Source organism: Tamandua tetradactyla, chromosome 10 (assembly GCF_023851605.1).
Source record: "Tamandua tetradactyla isolate mTamTet1 chromosome 10, mTamTet1.pri, whole genome shotgun sequence".
Lineage (NCBI taxonomy): Eukaryota > Metazoa > Chordata > Mammalia > Pilosa > Myrmecophagidae > Tamandua > Tamandua tetradactyla.
The window spans coordinates 68,482,377-68,503,452 of NC_135336.1; the positions used below are offsets into that span (position 1 = coordinate 68,482,377).

Sequence of the window (21,076 nt, forward strand, 5' to 3'; positions counted from 1 at the left end):
GGGTTCGATTCCAGGCCCATGCACTTCGCAAAAGAAACCAACAAAAACAAACAACACGGGACTTCCTGGAAAATGGCGGCTTAGTAAGACGCGCGGATCTTAGTTTCTTCTCCAGGACACCTACTAGGGGAGTAGAAACGATACAGAAAGCGCCCAAAGCCACAACAGAGATAAAAAAAGACAGCGTACCCCATCCTGGAACGGCTGGCTGGCTGAGAGAAGCAGCTCGGGTGAGATCGCCGAGGCGCGCGGGCCTTACCGGGTGGGGTGGCAAGCGGCCGGAGTTACTCCCTTCCCCCTTCCTGGGCCGGCTGGGAGAATTGGAGAGGTGGTCCCCTGAAACCAAGGCGACTGGCGCCCACACCACGCGCAGCCCCCGGACCAACTGAGAGAATTGGATCGGAAACCCCCAGGCCGCGGAGAACGGTGACGGGTGCAGGAGGCCCCTTCCAAACCCGTGACTCCCAGGAAACGTGCACTCTCTCGGGCAGGCCGCTGCCGCTGGTGCCCTCCCGCCACGCTTGTTGCCCAGGGCCGACTAGGAAATTCGGACGGGCTCTTTCCCTGGCTGCGGCGACCAGCAACCCTCCCTGCGTTCGGACCCCGGGCCGGCTCAAGCCGCTTCGGCTAGCGAACCCCCAGGATGGCGAGAGTTTTCCAAAGTTTAAGGTCCCACAGCACCTTTTACTGGTGGGACCCGCAGACAAATGTGTGCCACGAGCGCCACCTACTGGGCAGGATAACAAAAACAAAACCCAGAGATTTCACAGAAAAATTTTCCAAACTTTTGGATCCAATACCCAGGGAAATCTGTCTAAATGCGCAGACGCCAACAGAAGATAACGGATCACGCTCAAATAATTGAAAATATGGCCCAGTCAAAGGAACAAACCAATAGTTCAAATGAGATACAGGAGCTGAGACAACTAATGCTGAATATACGAACAGAAATGGAAAACCTCTTCAAAAACGAAATCGATAAATTGAGGTAGGACATGAAGAAGACATGGGCTGAACATAAAGAAGAAATAGAAAAACTGAAAAAGCAAATCACAGAACTTATGGAAGTGAAGGACAAAGTAGAAAAGATAGAAAAAACAATGGATACCTACAATGATAGATTCAAAGAGACAGAAGATAGAATTAGTGATTTGGAGGATGGAACATCTGAATTCCAAAAAGAAACAGAAACTATCGGGAAAAGAATGGAAAAATTTGAACAGGGTATCAGGGAACTCAAGGACAATATGAACCGCACAAATATACGTGTTGTGGGTGTCCCAGAAGGAGAAGAGAAGGGAAAAGGAGGAGAAAAACTAATGGAAGAAATTTTCACTGAAAATCTCCCAACTCTTATGAAAGACCTAAAATTACAGATCCAAGAAGTGCAGCGCACCCCAAAGAGATTAGACCCAAATAGGCGTTCTCCAAGACACTTACTAGTTAGAATGTCAGAGGTCAAAGAGAAAGAGAGGATCTTGAAAGCAGCAAGAGAAAAACAATCCATCACATACAAGGGAAACCCAATAAGACTATGTGTAGATTTCTCAGCAGAAACCATGGAGGCTAGAAGACAGTGGGATGATATATTTAAATTACTAAAAGAGAAAAACTGCCAACCAAGACTCCTATATCCAGCAAAATTGTCCTTCAAAAATGAGGGAGAAATTAAAACATTTTCAGACAAAAAGTCACTGAGAGAATTTGTGACCAAGAGACTAGCTCTGCAAGAAATACTAAAGGGAGCACTAGAGTCAGAACCAAAAAGACAGAAGAGAGAGGTGTGGAGAAGAGTGTAGAAAGAAGGAAAGTCAGATATGATATATATATAATACAAAAGGCAAAATGGCAGAGGAAAATATTATCCAAACAGTAATAACACTAAATGTTAATGGACTGAATTCCCCAATCAAAAGACATAGATTGGCAGAATGGATTAAAAAACAGGATCCTTCTATATGCTGTCTACAGGAAACACATCTTAGACCCAAAGATAAACATAGGTTGAAAGTGAAAGGTTGGGAAAAGATATTTCATGCAAATAACAACCAGAAAATAGCAGGAGTGGCTATACTAATATCCAACAAGTTAGACTTCAAATGTAAAACAGTTAAAAGAGACAAAGAAGGACACTATATACTAATAAAAGGAACAATTAAACAAGAAGACATAACAATCATAAATATTTATGCACCGAACCAGAATGCCCCAAAATACGTGAGGAATACACTGCAAACACTGAAAAGGGAAATAGACACAAATACCATAATAGTTGGAGACTTCAATTCCCCACTCTCATCAATGGACAGAACATCTAGACAGAGGATCAATAAAGAAATAGAGAATCTGAATATTACCATAAATGAGCTAGACTTAACAGACATTTATAGGACATTACATCCCACAACAGCAGGATACACCTTTTTCTCAAGTGCTCATGGATCATTCTCAAAGATAGACCATATGCTGGGTCACAAAGCAAGTCTTAACAAATTTAAAAAGATTGAAATCATACACAACACTTTCTCGGATCATAAAGGAATGAAGTTGGAAATCAATAATAGGCAGAATGCCAGAAAATTCACAAATACCTGGAGGCTCAACAACACACTCTTAAACAACGAGTGGGTCAAAGAAGAAATTGCAAGAGAAATTAGTAAATACCTCGAGGCAAATGAAAATGAAAACACAACATATCAAAACTTATGGGATGCAGCAAAGGCAGTGCTAAGAGGGAAATTTATTGCCCTAAATGCCTATATCAGAAAAGAAGAAAAGGCAAAAATGCAGGAATTAACTGTTCAATTGGAAGAACTGGAGAAAGAACAGCAAACTAATCCCAAAGCAAGCAAAAGGAAAGAAATAACAAAGATCAGAGCAGAAATAAATGAAATTGAAAATATGAAAACAGTAGAGAAAATCAATAAGACCAGAAGTTGGTTCTATGAGAAAATCAATAAGATTGATGGGCCCCTATCAAGATTGACAAAAAGAAGAAGAGAGAGGATGCAAATAAATAAGATCAGAAATGGAAGAGGAGACATAACTACTGACCTCACAGAAATAAAGGAGGTAATAACAGGATACTATGAACAACTTTACGCTAATAAATACAACAATTTAGAGGAAATGGACGGGTTCCTGGAAAGACACGAACAACCAACTTTGACTCAAGAAGACATAGATGACCTCAACAAACCAATCACAAGTAAAGAAATTGAATTAGTCATTCAAAAGCTTCCTAAAAAGAAAAGTCCAGGACCAGATGGCTTCACATGTGAATTCTACCAAACGTTCCAGAAAGAATTAGTACCAATTCTCTTCAAACTCTTCAAAAAAATCGAAGTGGAGGGAAAACTACCTAATTCATTCTATGAAGCCAACATCACCCTCATACCAAAACCAGGCAAAGATATTACAAAAAAAGAAAACTACAGACCAATCTCTCTAATGAATACAGATGCAAAAATCCTCAATAAAATTCTAGCAAATCGTATCCAACAACACATTAAAAGAATTATACATCATGACCAAGTAGGATTCATCCCAGGTATGCAAGGATGGTTCAACATAAGAAAATCAATTAATGTAATACACCATATCAATAAATCAAAGCAGAAAAATCACATGATCATCTCAATTGATGCAGAGAAGGCATTCGACAAGATTCAACATCCTTTCCTGTTGAAAACACTTCAAAAGATAGGAATACAAGGAAACTTCCTTAAAATGATAGAGGGAATATATGAAAAACCCACAGCTAATATCATCCTCAATGGGGAAAAATTGAAAACTTTCCCCCTAAGATCAGGAACAAGACAAGGATGTCCACTATCACCACTACTATTCAACATTGTGTTGGAGGTTCTAGCCAGAGCAATTAGACAAGAAAAAGAAATACAAGGCATCAAAATTGGAAAGGAAGAAGTAAAACTATCACTGTTTGCAGACGATATGATACTATACGTCGAAAACCCGGAAAAATCCACAACAAAACTACTAGAGCTAATAAATGTGTACAGCAAAGTAGCAGGTTACAAGATCAACATTCAAAAATCTGTAGCATTTCTATACACTAGTAATGAACAAGCTGAGGGAGAAATCAAGAAACGAATCCCATTTACAATTGCAACTAAAAGAATAAAATACCTAGGAATAAATTTAACTAAAGAGACAAAAAACCTATATAAAGAAAACTACAAAAAACTGCTAAAAGATATCACAGAAGACCTAAATAGATGGAAGGGCATACCGTGTTCATGGATTGGAAGACTAAATTTAGTTAAGATGTCAATCCTACCTAAATTGATTTACAGATTCAATGCAATACCAATCAAAATCCCAACAACTTATTTTTCACAAATAGAAAAACCAATAAGCAAATTTATCTGGAAGGGCAGGGTGCCCCGAATTGCTAAAAACATCTTGAGGAAAAAAAACGAAGCTGGAGGTCTCGCGCTGCCTGACTTTAAGGCATATTATGAAGCCACAGTGGTCAAAACAGCATGGTATTGGCATAAAGATAGATATATCGACCAATGGAATCGAATAGAGTGCTCAGATATAGACCCTCTCATCTATGGACATTTGATCTTTGATAAGGCAGTCAAGCCAAGTCACCTGGGACAGAGCAGTCTCTTCAATAAATGGTGCCTAGAGAACTGGATATCCATATGCAAAAGAATGAAAGAAGACCCATCTCTCACACCCTATACAAAAGTTAACTCAAAATGGATCAAAGATCTAAACATTAGGTCTAAGACCATAAAACAGTTAGAGGAAAATGTTGGGAGATATCTTATGGATCTTACAACTGGAGGCAGTTTTATGGACCTTAAACCTAAAGCAAGAGCACTGAAGAAGAAAATAAATAAATGGGAACTCCTCAAAATTAAACACTTTTGTGCATCAAAGAACTTCATCAAGAAAGTAGAAAGACAGCCTTCACAATGGGAGACAATATTTGGAAATGATATATCAGATAAAGGTCTAGTATCCAGAATTTATAAAGAGATTGTTCATCTCAACAACAAAAAGACAGCCAACCCAATTACAAAATGGGAAAAAGACTTGAACAGACACCTCTCAGAAGAGGAAATACGGATGGCCAAGAGGCACATGAAGAGATGCTCAATGTCCCTGGCCATTAGAGAAATGCAAATCAAAACCACAATGAGATATCATCTCACACCCACCAGAATGGCCATTATCAACAAAACAGAAAATGACAAGTGCTGGAGAGGATGCAGAGAAAGAGGCACACTTATCCACTGTTGGTGGGAATGTCAAAGGGTGCAACCACTGTGGAAGGCAGTTTGGCGGTTCCTCAAAAAGCTGAATATAGAATTGCCATACGACCCAGCAATACCATTGCTAGGTATCTACTCAAAGGACTTAAGGGCAAAGACACAAACGGACATTTGCACACCAATGTTTATAGCAGCATTATTTACAACTGCAAAGAGATGGAAACAGCCAAAATGTCCATCAACAGAAGAGTGGCTAAACAAACTGTGGTATATACATACGATGGAATATTATGCAGCTTTAAGACAAGATAAACTTATGAACCATGTAATAACATGGATGGACCTAGAGAATATTATGCTGAGTGAATCCAGCCAAAAACTAAAGGACAAATACTGTATGGTCCCACTGATGTGAACGGACATTCGAGAATAAACTTGAAATATGTCATTGGTAACAGAGTTCAGCAGGAGTTAGAAACAGGGTAAGACAATGGGTAATTGAAGCTGAAGGGATGCAGACTGTGCAACAGGACTAGATACAAAAACTCAAAAATGGACAGCACAATAATACCTAATTGTAAAGTAATCATGTTAAAACACTGAATGAAGCTGCATCTGAGCTATAGGTTTTTGTTTTGTTTTGTTTTGTTTTGTTTTGTTTTTACTGTTATTACTTTTATTTTTTTCTCTATATTAACATTCTATATCTTTTTCGGTTATGTTGCTAGTTCTTCTAAACCAATGCAAATGTACTAAGAAATGATGATCATGCATCTATGTGATGATGTTAAGAATTAATGATTGCATATGTAGAATGGTATGATCTCTAAATGTTGGGTTAATTTCTTTTTTTCCGTTAATTAAAAAAAAAAAAAGAGAAGGGATAATTGGAGCTGAAGGGATGCAGACTGTACAACGGGACTGGATATAAAAACTCAGAAATGGACAGCACAATACTACCCAACTGTAATGCAATTATGTTAAAACACTGAATGAAGCTGCATGTGAGGTAAAAAAAAAAAAAAAAACAAACAACAACAAAAAAATTCAACAAATGGTGCTGCAGTAACGGGATACTCCCATGGGGGGAAAAAAAGAATGAAATGTGACCTCGCCATACAGCATATAAAAAAAAAAAAAGCAAAAAATATTTGTAAACACACGTAAAAGAAAAATAATTTTACTTAGTGTTCTATTATTAGCCAAGTCTTTAAAATTAATTATTTATTTATGATGACAGTCATGTTGATAGTTTTTCAAATTCATTGTATTTTTGAGGAATGCTACCTCCAAAGAACGATGGAAGAGAATACCAAGTGGAGTTTAGTTTAAACTTTTCGTTTCTCTCACTTCACTTTTTATCCTCAGTCTCTGAGATATTTTATGATTCTCAGCTTCATTGATACTCATTGCTCAAACAGGGCGAACTAGATGGCATTATTAATCTTTCTACTTCCCTTGCAACTTCACAGATAAAGCAGCTCTTATTACCGCCACAATTTCATTTCCAAAGTAAAGTTGTAACTCTCTCTCACCAGAGTGATCATGTTTCCACGGCTGTGTGTGCCACAGAAAACTGAACTGAAAATGGGCTTCCAGACACCAGCCCTTTCCCAAGCAATCACATTTTATCTTCCTCGAGTTGAGTCATTAAGAAAATCTAATCTCATTTTTGTCTGTCCTCTTACAATAGGAACTAAAAGACATTTAGTCTTACTGTTTGCCTTTAGGCCTGAGCGGTGGGCCCGCTGGACAGAGAAAGCTGCACATTTAGATCTCAGTTCACACCCCAATGCACTCCTTTTCAAGCTTCGCACAGGCACCAGTTATTTTTTGAAGCTCAAGTAACAGTTACCTTTCTGTGTTTTCTGACCCTAAGAAACAGCTGCTAAAAAACCAGTGCCAAGCATCGGTAAACCCAGGTAAAGGTCTGTTACCAGGATGGGATATCTATGAAATCTCAGTTCTTTTCCCATAAGTGCTTGTCTAATTTCCCCCCTCAATGTGGAAGTACTCCATTCTCTGAATGTCATCATGTTTTATTTTTTTGAATTATAAAATAGGATATTGTACATTAGGTTATCATGTTCTTAAATTTACCCAGGGGCAGACAATTGAAATGTTAAAATGAATCATCAAAGGAATCGATGTGCTTTCTATTCAATTTTGAAAAATTCTCATTTTGTCCGCTGCTTCCCAGAAGTATTTATGCTGACTATGCTCTAAAAGGACATAGTGCTTCCTCATTAGGATTGATTAGAGAGTGACAGCTTCTGGAAGGCTGAGCCTTACAGCCTAAGATTGGCATAAGACAAAGGAGACACAAAGGCAGAAGAAAAGGCTGTCTCAGTTGCTGCTAATGGGCTGTTTCCTAGAACCTCTCTCCTTGCTGCCGGTGAAGAGAGTACATGCTTCAAACAAGCTTTGCTGAATTATCTAGGACACTACACTTTACAATTGACCCCTTATTTAATGTCTGAATGAACTAGGAATTGAGTAGTTATGAATTTCAGTAAACAAGAAGCAGCGGTCAGAGAGTTTTCTAGGCTTTTAAGTTAGTACTAACCTTGGTGTGAGTACACAGGGATGCAGTGAAAGTAAGAGCAGTCTAGGCATTAGCAGCTGAATGTGCCCATATTTTCCTATTAGTTGGTGGCAAAGCTAGCTGCCAAGACACACCTGGTAGAAATCTGAGGGTCATCCTTTATGCTCCCTTTTTCACATTTTGCATCTAAACAATTACCACAAAGTCCTGATGATTTTTCCTTTTAAATATTTCTCAAATAGCTTACTGTCTCTCTTACCTTCCAATGCAGACCTATTTGTTTTAATCTCACCATAAAAGTGTTATTTTTATTCCTTCTCTTTCTTCCATCTTGTCCCATAGAATTCACTCTCTACACAACAGTTTCATGGATCTAAAACAGAAATCCAATTAGATTAATTCCTTCTATAAAACATTTTTGTGGTTCCCGGCTGTCCAGGATAAGATCCAAATTACTTAATGGTACTCTGCCTAAGTTCCCTAGCCTTCTCTCTTCCTACTCCTCTTAGTCATGTATCACTATGTTGCTTATATATTTTTTTCCGTATAGCTCACAGCCGGGCTTTTTCTTATGTTGACTCCATGGTCTAATATGCCTCATCCTCATCTGTCTCATCTGCTACTTGCTAAATGTTCCTATACTTGAACTCAGCTCAGATAAACATCTTTCAGGCAGGTCTTTCGATACTCTCCACCCTAATGCAGGTTAGGTGTCTCCCATTCATATTTACCCATTGGAAGCTTTCACTGCCTTTATCACATTTCAATATTTATCTCCATGGTTCCATGGGGACACACTTCATTTTCTTTGCATTCTTAGCCTTGATGCTTACTGTATCATTGGCACATCCTTAGTGTTAGGAAATATTTTCTGATGAGTGAAGCAAGTTACATACCAGCTGTGGGATTCTAGGCAAGTCCTTCAAATTCTCTGAATTCCTTTGCTTATCTGTTGAAAAAAATGAATGTGCATGTAATATAAACATCATCAAACTGATAGGAAGACCCTAATGAGATAATTAACAAAAGAATTTCAGTTTTCTCATCTGTAAAATGGTTGAAAATGCTTCCCTCTAAGGACGGTTGTAGGTGTTAAATGATCTAATGGCCCCAAATTGCTTAGCACATTGTGTAAAGCTTTTGACTGCTCAATAAATGAGGATGACATGAAGGAGAGGGAGAAGAAGGAGGAAGAGGGGCAGAAGGAAAAGGAGCCAAGGAGGAAGAGCAGAGAGAGGAGGAAGAGGAGGAGGAGGAGGAAGAGGAGATGACAACACACTAGGAGGAGAAAGAGGAAGTCCAGGAAGTGGAGGAGAAAGAGAAGTAGAAAATGACAACAGCACACTTAGATGTCTCTTATGTTGTATGTGTCAGAACCAGGACTTCGTGTATCTCCAGTGCCTTTAGCTGCCAATGACTAAACATTTAAATAATTTAGATCAGATTGGTGTGTGCATCTCCTGAAATGCTAACTGTAATTCTTTACAAAGACACAAAATAAATACTTTCAACAAATAATGACTATAAAAGCTTCTGTAACTGAAGTTAACAAAAAAGGTCATTTTTTTATTTTAGTTGTTTTAGGCGACAGTGGATAAATGAGCTATAATACGAAAAATCTGCCGTTAGTTAAAATACATTTTTGGTATTAATTATGTGCATTTGATATGCACTTGAGACCCAAATAAGTTTGCTTTTTGATTAAAGAGATCCATAATTAACATGATTCCCTTTGATCCTTAAACATAATTATTATTCCTCCTGGTGTGTTCAAAGCTGCTGCATTTCCTGATAGAGTGAATAATATTGAATCCTTTCACTGCTTGTTCCATAAATATAATCCATATGTTGGAACATTGAATAAACTGAAGATAAAAATAATGTAGATAGTCTCCAGTAATAACCTCTATATAATTTAAATTTGTAAAAGTCTCAAAAATGGATCAGAAGGCATAATCAATTAGAAGAAATGTGCCTCAGTGTGTATGTGACCATTTTCTAAGACGGGAAATAACAACTTTGAAGAGAACCAAGAAATGTGTTCATCTTACACAGTGCCATGTGAATGTGCCCTTTTTAAATGGATCACTAGGCAGATGATTATTTTTAGAATGTGAAAAGAAAATACAGGTAAAACCAAAACAGTATAGATTACTGTAGATTATATTGCTAGTAGTAGATGATCAACTATAATGAACTTGCATTCAAAAACAAACTTGGGGGAAGGAAGGCGTATTTTGTAAATCTGTGGGAGGGTCAGTAATTAGGGTTCACTATGTTTAACTTTCTATCAGCTAGCGAGATCTTTGTGAAAGGGTCGCATGACTTTTTAGTTTGAGATCTAGGCGTAAAAGAAAGAAAAAAACTGGACACTTCAGTTCTGGATCTCCTTTCTTTGATGTGGACTTCATTGAAATCATTTGTTGGAATAGTTTCCTTAAGTTGCTTATTTCAGAAAAGCTGGCAGTATAATGGTGTATTGTTTCTGACCATTAACGAGGTTATTTGAGTCAAAGCCAAAACTAATAGTGTCAAGGGGCCTTTTTGCAGGTTCAAGCTAGGTTTACTATAATCCAAGACCCTGGTTAAAAACTGTGAATTCATCCACATTTTGATGGAACACATATTATGAGACCCCCAAAGCTTTACTTTATGACTTTACAACCTTGATATGTGTGTGACAATTTTGCCAGGCTGTGACAGGATTATAGTGGAACTGGTTTTGGGGGAATGATTCTTTCAGGACATCTGGCAGTGATCCACAGAGGCCCAGGAAAGTTAGTAGTGCTAACAATAAACAGTGCTTCAGGATAGGAGTAGGGGGATAATGTATGTAATTATGTAATGTACGTGTATCACATGCATTTACCACTTCCTGTATGTACCTTCTGTGTGTACTGATACTGTTAAGCCGGACTTAAGAATTTTATTCCAAATATCTCCCTTAATGGAGTTGCTGCATTTGTTTGTTTATTTGTGTTTGGTTTTTTAGTTAGAAAAGTGACAGTTAAAAAAAACAATCAACCAAGGACTTGAGGGGCTCATGGTAAAAAGAGATTTAAGCTTGTAAAAAGAAAATGACAATGTGATTGGAGACTTTTAAGGAATTAGTATTGCCACCTGAGCTGTCTGTAAGCATGCTGAAAGTAAGATGTCATCAGCTAAGCGGTCTAAAGAAGTCCCATGATAGAAATTAATAAGAGAACAATTAGTGAGAATGATTCCCTCCGTTACCTGTTCTGATCCAATGGCATAAATAGGATACTGAATTCCACTCCTCCTGGTTTTTATGCTGTGTGATTTGATTGAGACCAAGCAGCAATTTGGCCCATGAATTCTTTGCCATTTTTTCTTCCAGGAAGGATAAAGTAAAGGACTTCTCTTGTGTCATAACTATTTTAACCCTATTGACTGCCACAGATGTGAAATTCTCTTAGATTTCTGTCACTCATCAGAAAAGTTTTGGATTGCTTTCAGTTATTTTGAACGGGCTGATTAGGTTTTAAAAATTAATTAAAAGAAAAAGTATTTACCATGTAGCATTCCCAAAAGAATTTGGAAGACTTTCTGAATGTATGTGCCAGACAAATATTTGAAGAAGTAAGTAGAATAGGCAGGTATAAGAAATAATCATCACATAAGACAATTTCTGTAGCAAATAATATCACAGCATCACTCTAGCAAATAACACATCTTAGACTTTCCATTATGTTCTGAGCTTCGTTGTGATTTACTCACCTACATAATGGTGGATAACATTTCCCTCAGCCCGGTTATATCGATGTATAACTTATCAACTATCTTTAGCAACCTACATTCCAAAATACATGGCGTCAGTATGGAAATTTATGTAATCGAGGTGTGTGCGGCTCTGAAATACAAACTACTATCCCTGAAAATGAAATTTGAAGAAATAAATCAGTTTTTTTGCTTCAGTTTTTGACATGTAGCTTGTTTGAAAACAATATGTGCATTGCCAAAAATCTCACACAATTTTAAGATTTGGAATTATTTTCTGCTATTGTGGATCATTTAATATAAAATCATTCCTAGTTAATTCGCATTAACATATTCTGCTTTATCAAGAAATGGTGGGACATAATGTAATTGAAATAATTCATTGTTTCATAAAGAGTAGTGATAGCCTATTTGACATTAAGAACACCTTTTTCTGAATATAAACACACAAAAAAAGATGCAAAATCATTGAAAAGTTGACTTTTTCATGCATCTGTAACTATTGATTTTAATTTTTCATTTGTTATTTTTTTTTTTTTTTTTTTTAAAGAAAGACAGAGAAGGAAGGAAGGATAGAAGGAAGGAAGGGAGGAAGAAAGGGAAACATCTTTAAACATTTTCTTATTTTTATTATATTTTGTTTGTTTGTTTGTTTTTTACATGGGCTGGGGCCGGGAATCGAACCGGGGTCCTCCGGCATGGCAGGCAAGCACTCTTGCCCGCTGAGCCACCGCGGCCCGCCCCTCATTTGTTATTTTGATGGCTATGCGCAACTTTAATAATTATGCTGAGAAGTATTCATTCTTTGTAGATTCACACATCATTTCCTCATATTCCAAACATCAGGATCATCTGAAGAATAGTGACACTTTTATGATTATGTGTATTGGTGTTCTATGAGCCTAATTTCAGTAATTTTAAAATATGTGTATTTATTTTGGTATTTTTAAGATTCTGTATAAATTGGAAGTTACTGCTTTGTAATATATCTAAAGTTAGCAGAATGATTAAAATACCACAAGTACTTGAATTTGCTTTTACACTATTACTCTCACTATTTGATAAATAATGTGCCAGCATAAACACACCTGCAGAAAATACTGAAATAAGTATAAAGCAAAATAAATAGCTGAGTAATGACTTTATAGCACATTTACAAGGGCAGGAAAATCCATAAATGGTTAAAGTTAGCTTTAGCTTTAGTACATTTATTTTGTAAAGTTGATGTTACTAGGAGAGAATTTAGAACAATGCACAATTAAAACTGGTAGATGTGGCCATTTTACAAAAGTACCTGTAAAAAGTTAACTTTGTAGGTGGTGGACTAGTCATTTCATTCAGTGTACTTCTAGATTATTGATAAAAGAGATGAGACATGCTCTTGTGTTTTTCCTTGGGTGTTTTACTTAATTACTAAAAATATATGATAAATAATTTTGGCCTTATTTAAATTACTTGAGAATAAAGATTAGATTATGTGAATCTATACTAGGTTAGGGCTTCCAGTTTTAGACATGAACTGGGGCCAAAAAATCACGTACCTCAGCTCTATGTTTTGCAGATGAGAAAACTGAAGTTGGAGACACTTTTATTATATATAGCAAAATATGATTATATGACTGCTTCTATTTGACATTGCAGTGACTGGTCTAAAAGGTTGCATAATACACTTTTATGAGATGGAATTGGCTGTTTTGACATTGGTTTTTTGAGAAAATAAAGTGTGTATTAGATCACCCCCACAAAAAACTTTTTTTATATGTGTGATAACTGCCCATAAATAAACAGAATGATTATGTATCTACATTTGTCTAATACATTGACACATGTATTGTTCATTTAAATTATTTCTTGTGAAAGAGTTTTGTAGGTCAGGGAAATAAGCCATGCAATATAGTAAAAAGAGTAAGGACTTTTAAAAGCTGTATAGAGTTGAATTCCAATCTTCCATTTCTTACCTGGTGTGTGGCCTTAAAAAAGTTTACTGAACTCTTCTTTACAGAATTGCTGGGAGGGATTCCAGTAGAGTATCTGCCACATGGTTGGCTAGCATCTATGGCTCTTTATTATTAAACCGAGATGAGAAATGGTTATGTGAATGAGTAGGCAAGATCACAGATCTAATTAATTTTGGAGAGGATCTTGATCCAAAATTGCTTAACTATCAGTTAAGTAATTTTATCTCTACACCATCATATACCTCAACTCTTGACCATTCATGAAATATGCCAGATAGATATTCCAGATTTTCAAAATAGCAAATTCTTGAATACTTTCTACAAACAAAATAATATGCTGGGTACTCAGAAGAATGCACAGATGACTAAAATATGGGTTCTGACCTCACAAAGGCTCTTATGGTCTAGAACAAGAGATATACAAACAGGTATCTAGAGTACGAGCTGAATCTGAAAAATGTGTCCATAAAGATGTAAGCATGCCAAGAAGGAAGAAAGTACTTTCAACCGAGTGATAGGAACATTCTCATCTTCTGCTCATTCTTTCAACAGATATTTACAATGTGAATAACACCCTCACATTGGTAACTTGGAAAGAAAAGATGGCAAACAAAATGGCTAAGTATTTACTTTCAGGGATATTGAAGGCTAATTTGGAGAGCAAACATCTATAAAATAATCATAATATAATTATAAACTATAATAAATGCTATGGAGATAAAGTAAGGTTGCTAATAAAAATATGTAGCGTTCTGATATGATGTAGTATCAAATTTAGAGATAGTGCCTTAGAGAAGCTTTTTTTTTTTTTCCAGCTGGGAGCTTAAGGGTGAGTAGAAATTAAATAGGTGAGAGAAGAGGATACCAGCATAAACAGATCCTGCGTGGATATAGGTTAGGGAGACAGAGGAGGTGACAGGGACATATTAAAGGACTATAAGAAAAAAAAGTAATGTCATTAGATTAAATGTTTGTTGTTTAATCACTCTGGTGGTATTGTGGAGATTTCAGTGGAGAAGCCAGCATGGATAGTTTCACCATTTGGAATACATTGCTATTGGACAGCTTGGGTCGGAGTGGCTGTGCAATAGAGGAGTAGAGGTAGATAGAAAGAAGTAGTTACAAATAAAAGCTATGGAATTGGGCAATGGATTGTGTAACCCAAAGAGGAGAGAGAGAGAAAGGTAGGTTTCTGGCTTTCTAAACTGATTTAAGGAATATTAACATCAAAATTATGATCCTGAGATCCTATGTGTTAGAAGGCACACACATTGCCATAAATTTCTGCGTTTGAATCCTGGGCTCTTTTGTAGGCAAATAGGTTGGTCTCACCATTTAATACTTATTGGTTTTGGGGAAGTGGAGAGAAATAGAAGGTGAATGAAAGGAGATTGTCCTAGTTTGCTAGCTGCCGGAATGCAGTATACCAGAAATGGAATGGCTTTTAAAAAGGGGAATTTAATAAATTGCTAGTTTTACAGTTCTAAGGCTGAGAAAATGTTCCAATTAAAGCAAGTCTATAGAAATGTCCACTCTAAGGCATCCAGGGAGAAGTACCTTGGTTCAAAAAGGCCGATGAGGTTCAGGGTTTCTCTCTCAAGTGTGAAGGCACAAGGTGAACACAGTCAGGGCTTGTCTCTCAGCTGGAAGGGCACATGGCGAATGCAGCGTCATCTGCTAGCTTTCTCTCCTGGCTTCCGGTTTCATGAAGCTCCCCGGGAGATGTTTTCCTTCTTCATCGCCAAAGGTCGCTGGCTGGTGGACTCTGCTTCTTGTGGCTATGTCCTTCTGCTCTGCTCTCTCTGAATCTCTCATTCTCCAAAATGTTTCCTCTTTTATAGGACTCCAGAAACTAATCAAGACCCACTCAGATGGGTGGAGACACATCTCCCCTAATCCAGTTGAACAACCACTCTTGATTGGGATACATCTCCAGGGAGATGATCTAATTACAGAGTCAAACATACAGTATTGAATAGGGATTATTCGTAAGCCATTACGAAATGGGATTTTGATTAAAACATACCTTTTCTAGAGTTCATACATTTTTTCAAAGCAGCACAGAGATAGTACCCAGGATTTATCAGGCGTTTTGCTAAAGACTCTGTGCATATTTGAGAGGAAAAAATAAATATTTGTTAGTGTTGTGATAAATTTTAAGTTAAATTGATACTCCACAGCGGGGTTTCTTAGCCTTGGCACTATTACTATTTGGGGCCAGATAGTATTGTTGTGTGGCTCTCTTGTGCACTAGAGGATGTTTAGCAGCATCCGAGACCAATTCCTGCAACATGCTTGTACACTGGGCTCTTCTTCCCCCATCCCCACCCCCATTCATGACAGCTAAGATCATCTCCAGGAACACTGATGTACAGAGTAGTGTGAAAATGAAATTATACTCATTTAATATATTCTAAAAATGCCCCCTAATCACTCTACTTTTATGTCTGAACATTGAAAGTCACAACAACAGCCTTTATTGATAAATTAAATCTTTTCCCTCCAAAGAAATTATACCTAATATTAAAAAAAAAAAGCCTAGGTGTTTTTAATTGTTAGAGATATTATCATTCATGAGTATCATATATTCTCCAGTATACCAATAACTAAGTTTTGTTGGTTCAAATGCAGATAGCTTTATTACTTGAAAATGTGAGTGTTCCTTTCTCTTATTTAAGACATGTTTCTTGCTGATAATCTTGCAGCCCACTATTTTACTCCATTCATATTCTTTTGGAATGCAGTATCTATAATTCTAGTCTGTCACATTTGTTCATTGAGCCCTGTGTTCAAAAGCACTGTAGATGAGAATGAAAAAAAAATCACATTGAAGACTATTATGATGTGGCTAAAAATAATGGAAACTGATACTTAATAATTAGCAGAATTCCAGGGTCAAGTTGTCTCCACTTAGAACTCATTCAGGAAATTTGCTGTTCTCTGATATACTAATATTCTAATAATAATATGTTAATTTGTCTTACCATAGACAAAATTTAATTTAGCTATGGCATCAATAAAGTCATTCTAGAGCTTAAAATATCTAAATTATTTTAAGCCTAAATACTGTGACAGTCTTCTGTCATTACATGTTAAAGGGATGTATGCCCATCATTAACAGTAAAGAATCTCAGTACCTTAACTTGTAAGAATCAAGTAGGATTTACTTGCCAATGTCTTTCAGAAATTCAGATTTCAATGTGAAAATCCCAAAATCTTTATCACAATATTGTGATAATATAGAAAAATATTTTACTTTCTTGGAATTTCCTGATGTCCACTGGATTTATCATATGAGCTATGCATACAAAGCACTTCATCAATTGAAGGCAATATTATCTGAAGAAGTATGTTTGTGGATTTTTTCTCGTAGAGCATGCAATTGTATATACAAAATCTGAAGTGAAAATATTGGGGACAGAAAGAAACATCAGTTGTCATGCTTTCCATCTGAATTTCTGTACTCTTAAAATCATAGCATAGAGAGTACTTTGAGTCAACTACTCTGTCTCTTCATAAGACAGGGTTATATCTAAACTCTTGTAGCAAAATGGAAATAAATCCCATTTTTAAAGACCTTTAGAGACATCACAATTGACAACCAATTCATGGTTCAGTGACCTTTATTGTTAACTGTGTCTTCTCTATACACTCCCTAAGTTATTTGTGCTATTATTTAGGCCCATTATCTTCTTGTCTGCCTAAGTAATTATCGAGACTGGTTGGTTCTTGTATTTATTAAAGCTAATCTAAAGACTTTTTAAGTATTTGTTAGCTGGCTTATTTTCTTCTAACAGAAAAAGAAAAAGTCTCTTCCTCCAGCATCCATATAATTTTTTTTTCAAGACATTTATCTTTCTGGCTCATGTCTCCTACATATGACAAGCAGATAAAAGAAATATGCAGAGTCTTCTTTTTTCCTCCATCCTTTTCTCCTTTCCTTCCTTCTTTCTGCCCTTTTGTCCTTCTATCGTCCTCCTCCTTGTTCTTCTCTATTCCTTTTTTCCTTGTTTTGTTCCTTTCTACCTTCCCTTTTTAGTATCTTTCTCTCTAAGCTTAAGAATAGACTTCTTATTTTATTTATACCTAAAGAGTGTTGCCTAAATAATGAATACTCTTAAAATATAGAAGATTTTGAAGTAATTAGATAATTTGAGCACTTTGACATTCAAAAGAGGAAAACTGTTCCTTATTCTAAGTATTTAGTATGTGCTTGTACATATGAGAGAAGCTAATTTGTTCCAAACTTTTTAAACAGTTGTTTTTTTAAGAAAAACTATCTGTCAATTATATAATATCTGTATATCTCCTAATATTTTTAGATAGATAGCCATTTTTATCTTCTGAATTTAAAAGGCAGAAAAATGTTTTATAATTATATAATCTATATACATACAATACTTACATTTGTATGTATAATATATATATTAGATATGCATATTATGCATATAATATATCTATAATAGATATAATATATATATTAGATATGCATACTATCTATGCATATCTAATATATGCATAGATATTTTCCCCCACCAAAAAACACACACATACAACATACAGTCTAGTTGGAAATATTGTGCTTTGTTTATGAGTTTGGTTTTGTGGCAAGTTCCCTAAACTCTCAACCCTTCCAAAGTTTCTCCAATATAAAAAATTTTAGAGCTATTACTAGAAATAGCTTGTAATCTGGAAATATTGCTATGGTAAAGAAAATGGCAAGTTTTAATATCTTACAAAATATATTTTGAAAGATATTTTGCATTCCTATTTTGACATGTTTAGCTAAAAAAATTTTGTTCTAAAATGTTTGTTTTCAAGTTTCAAAAAAGATGATTATTTTATTAAATTTGTAATGATTTTGTATAATGGAATGATTAAAATTGATTCACCTTTAAATATTTTATCACATTTATTTTTGTTCCAAAAGCCTGAATTTTTTCCAAAGCTATGAGTCTGTTTTCCTATCACTTTTTTAGTTTTACGTGTCTTTTTAAAAGCGTAGCTAAAGTTTCTTAAAAGATTGTTAATGTGAGGAAATCTTTTTGAAAATATCATATACCCAGGTAGTAGTGATTTTAGACAGAGTAAACAATTTAGGAGAGTTTAAGTGTAAAATAACACATGTTGTGTCTTCCTGCTTCTACCTGAGCTGACTAACTAGTAGAAAAGTTTATACAGAGTCCTGGATTTATCAAGAACCCTTGGCTAGCCATCTGTGGCCTTGAGAAAGTTATTTAACAGTTTATGTTTTCTTGAGTAAAAAAGGAGAAGGTTAGACTGATAAGTTCTAAGGTCACTTCCAGCTCTAAAATTTTATGGTTTTATTGTTTTATTGGAGAGAGAGACAGGCAGCCTTTTCCTCTTCCTTAGTGAGAAAAGAGAGTTGGGATAGAGATGCTCTGAGCTTTGAAAGTAGAAAGAAAACAAATTGAGGAGGGTGGGGGGGAAGCCTCCTAGGACCAAGGAGCTGTAGAGGATAATGACTGAATAGGATCGAAGTCACTCAGCCTTTCCTTCTCCTCTTTATGTATAGAACCCAACTGGGCAATAATGGGTACTATCTGCTGTATAGAAAGTTCCCTGCTCTGTATATGGAAAGAAAATCTTTTCACCTGGACCATAGAAAAATGTAGAGAAATATAAGAAAGACTTGAAGAAATTTCCATCATTTATTCTTCAGAACGGAAAGTTAGGGATGGTAATTTTCATAAAATAAATAAAAGGATTTGTTTGCCGAAACTAAAACAAATGAAAATGGTAGGTTAAATTGTGATAGGCAGGGTTTCACCTAGATAAGAATAATAATTTGCTAATAATCATGATTTTAAAATCTTGAATGACCATTCAAGATAGGAGCTCACCAAAACTTCTGATGTTTTGGAAGCTTCTATGTTAGATGGTGTTCTTAGATAACTTTTAAGGTCCATAACTGACTATAAAATATCCTATAGATTTGCTATTGATATAATAAACAAATGCATTAGTCTGAAATTTTAAACATTCTGGAGATTAAAAAACAAGATTCTACTATGCTTTAATTGCTAATAAAACTTAAAAGCAATGAGGGGCCCTTTTTATATTTTAAATGAGCTGTTTTCCAATTATTTTCTTTTTTCTTATATGTTGGGTACTTTTGAAATTTTTAAGAAATTTTAAATTGCTAAAAATATATGACTAGAAAATATTTAAGAATGATTTCTCTAGTCCCCTAGTTTTAAATAAGTCTGTATTTTGACTATACAGTCTAATGAGATTCAGCATCTTTTCCCATACCCCAAAGCAAAATTCTCTTTTCACGCTTTTATACTACACTTAAATTCAGGTTCTCTCTCATGTAGTTCCTAAATATTTCTTCTGTCATTAAAAACACTTCATCTGTAAAGTATCAAGTAATGTAAACGTGTTCTATTTGTTCCATTTGCTCTTTAAATTTGGATAGCACAGTGAATGATGCTAAAAAAAATTTATGCCCGAGTAAATGGGAAATTTTTGTTTGTTTTTAAACTTTTTAAAACTGAATGCATGAAAAATTGTGCATAAAGTTTCCTCTTTAGAGTAAAAAGGCAAACTATTTCACTTTGAAGGAAATTTAAAACATGTTTCTGAATTACCTTTGCAGATTTCAGGCGTTGTAACAATATGCTAGGGAACTTTTGTCTCTGTTTTGTAAATGTACCTTTTCAGAGCTGCAGCCCTTCACATAATTCATTTGTTTAACCTACCAGAGTGTATATAGGGTCTAATTAATTTTGGCTTGCTGAAAGATATGGGAGTTACTTGAATAAAATGTACTGGAGGTGTCAACTGGGCGATTATGAGAATGTTCTGCATTTGACAGTAATCACCGTTTTTTCCAATATAAAGAAGAAACAAAGCAATAGTTTTCAAGTATTTTTAATATGCATGTCTTGAGCCTTCCATATTAAAATGTGTGGTGTTTCAGCATTAAAAACAGGCGATGTGATTATGTTTTAAGATTGGGTTATAAAGTTTTCTCTGTTTTCATAATTTATTCACAATTTTCTATGTGTCTTCTCAATTCAAAATATGCAAGAATTTAAATGTAACACCATTTAATAGCCTTGCTACTCAACATACGGTCATGATGACATATGGTTATAAATCAGCAGTACAGCCATCACCTGGGTGTTTATTAGAAATGCAAAATCTCAGGCCGCACCCCTGACCTAGAGAATAAGGAATCTGTATTTTAACGAGATTCCCGGATGATTTGTATGCATATTCAATTGGAGAAGCATTATTTTAACAGAATATCTTTGTCAGCATGAGCCTTTTAAAAATTAATCTGATGGTGGAGTTATGGGAATTAGCACTTTTTTATCTTTGATTAAGATGCTTGATTTTGATTTCTAATGTTTCATTAGCAGTTGAGATTCATGGTGCTTTTAAATCCATTGCATATATCGTTATCAAACCCTGTCATCTGGTAGCAAAATGTAAAGTCGTTGGATAGTGTTTTATAATTTTAAAGGTAACATCCATTGTAGTTTTGCCTCTTAATCATGCTAGAGATTTTAAGATCCATTTCTATTTTTTATCTAAGTTATTCATGATTATGCATA

At 35.6% G+C, this 21,076-nt stretch overlaps 1 protein-coding gene and 1 long non-coding RNA gene across 8 annotated transcripts in view; one reads left to right on the plus strand and one right to left on the minus strand.

Annotated features, from left to right (window-relative positions):
* Positions 1 to 13,865, minus strand: part of LOC143648522 (uncharacterized) — a 30,549-nt gene extending 16,684 nt beyond the window's left edge. For 2 of the 4 annotated variants that reach the window (XR_013158598.1, XR_013158600.1), the window contains exons 1-3: positions 13,491 to 13,865; positions 8,691 to 8,743; positions 8,054 to 8,167 (exon numbers count right to left, since the gene is read on the minus strand). This is a non-coding gene — a long non-coding RNA (uncharacterized LOC143648522). Of the gene's footprint in view, positions 1 to 8,053; positions 8,168 to 8,690; positions 8,744 to 11,532; positions 11,687 to 13,490 lie in introns of all 4 variants that reach the window. The other 2 variants (XR_013158601.1, XR_013158599.1) reach the window with 2 other exon arrangements.
* ROBO1 (roundabout guidance receptor 1) overlaps positions 1 to 21,076 on the plus strand; it is a 456,386-nt gene that overhangs the window by 341,549 nt on the left and 93,761 nt on the right. The gene's annotated exons all lie outside the window — the stretch shown is intronic.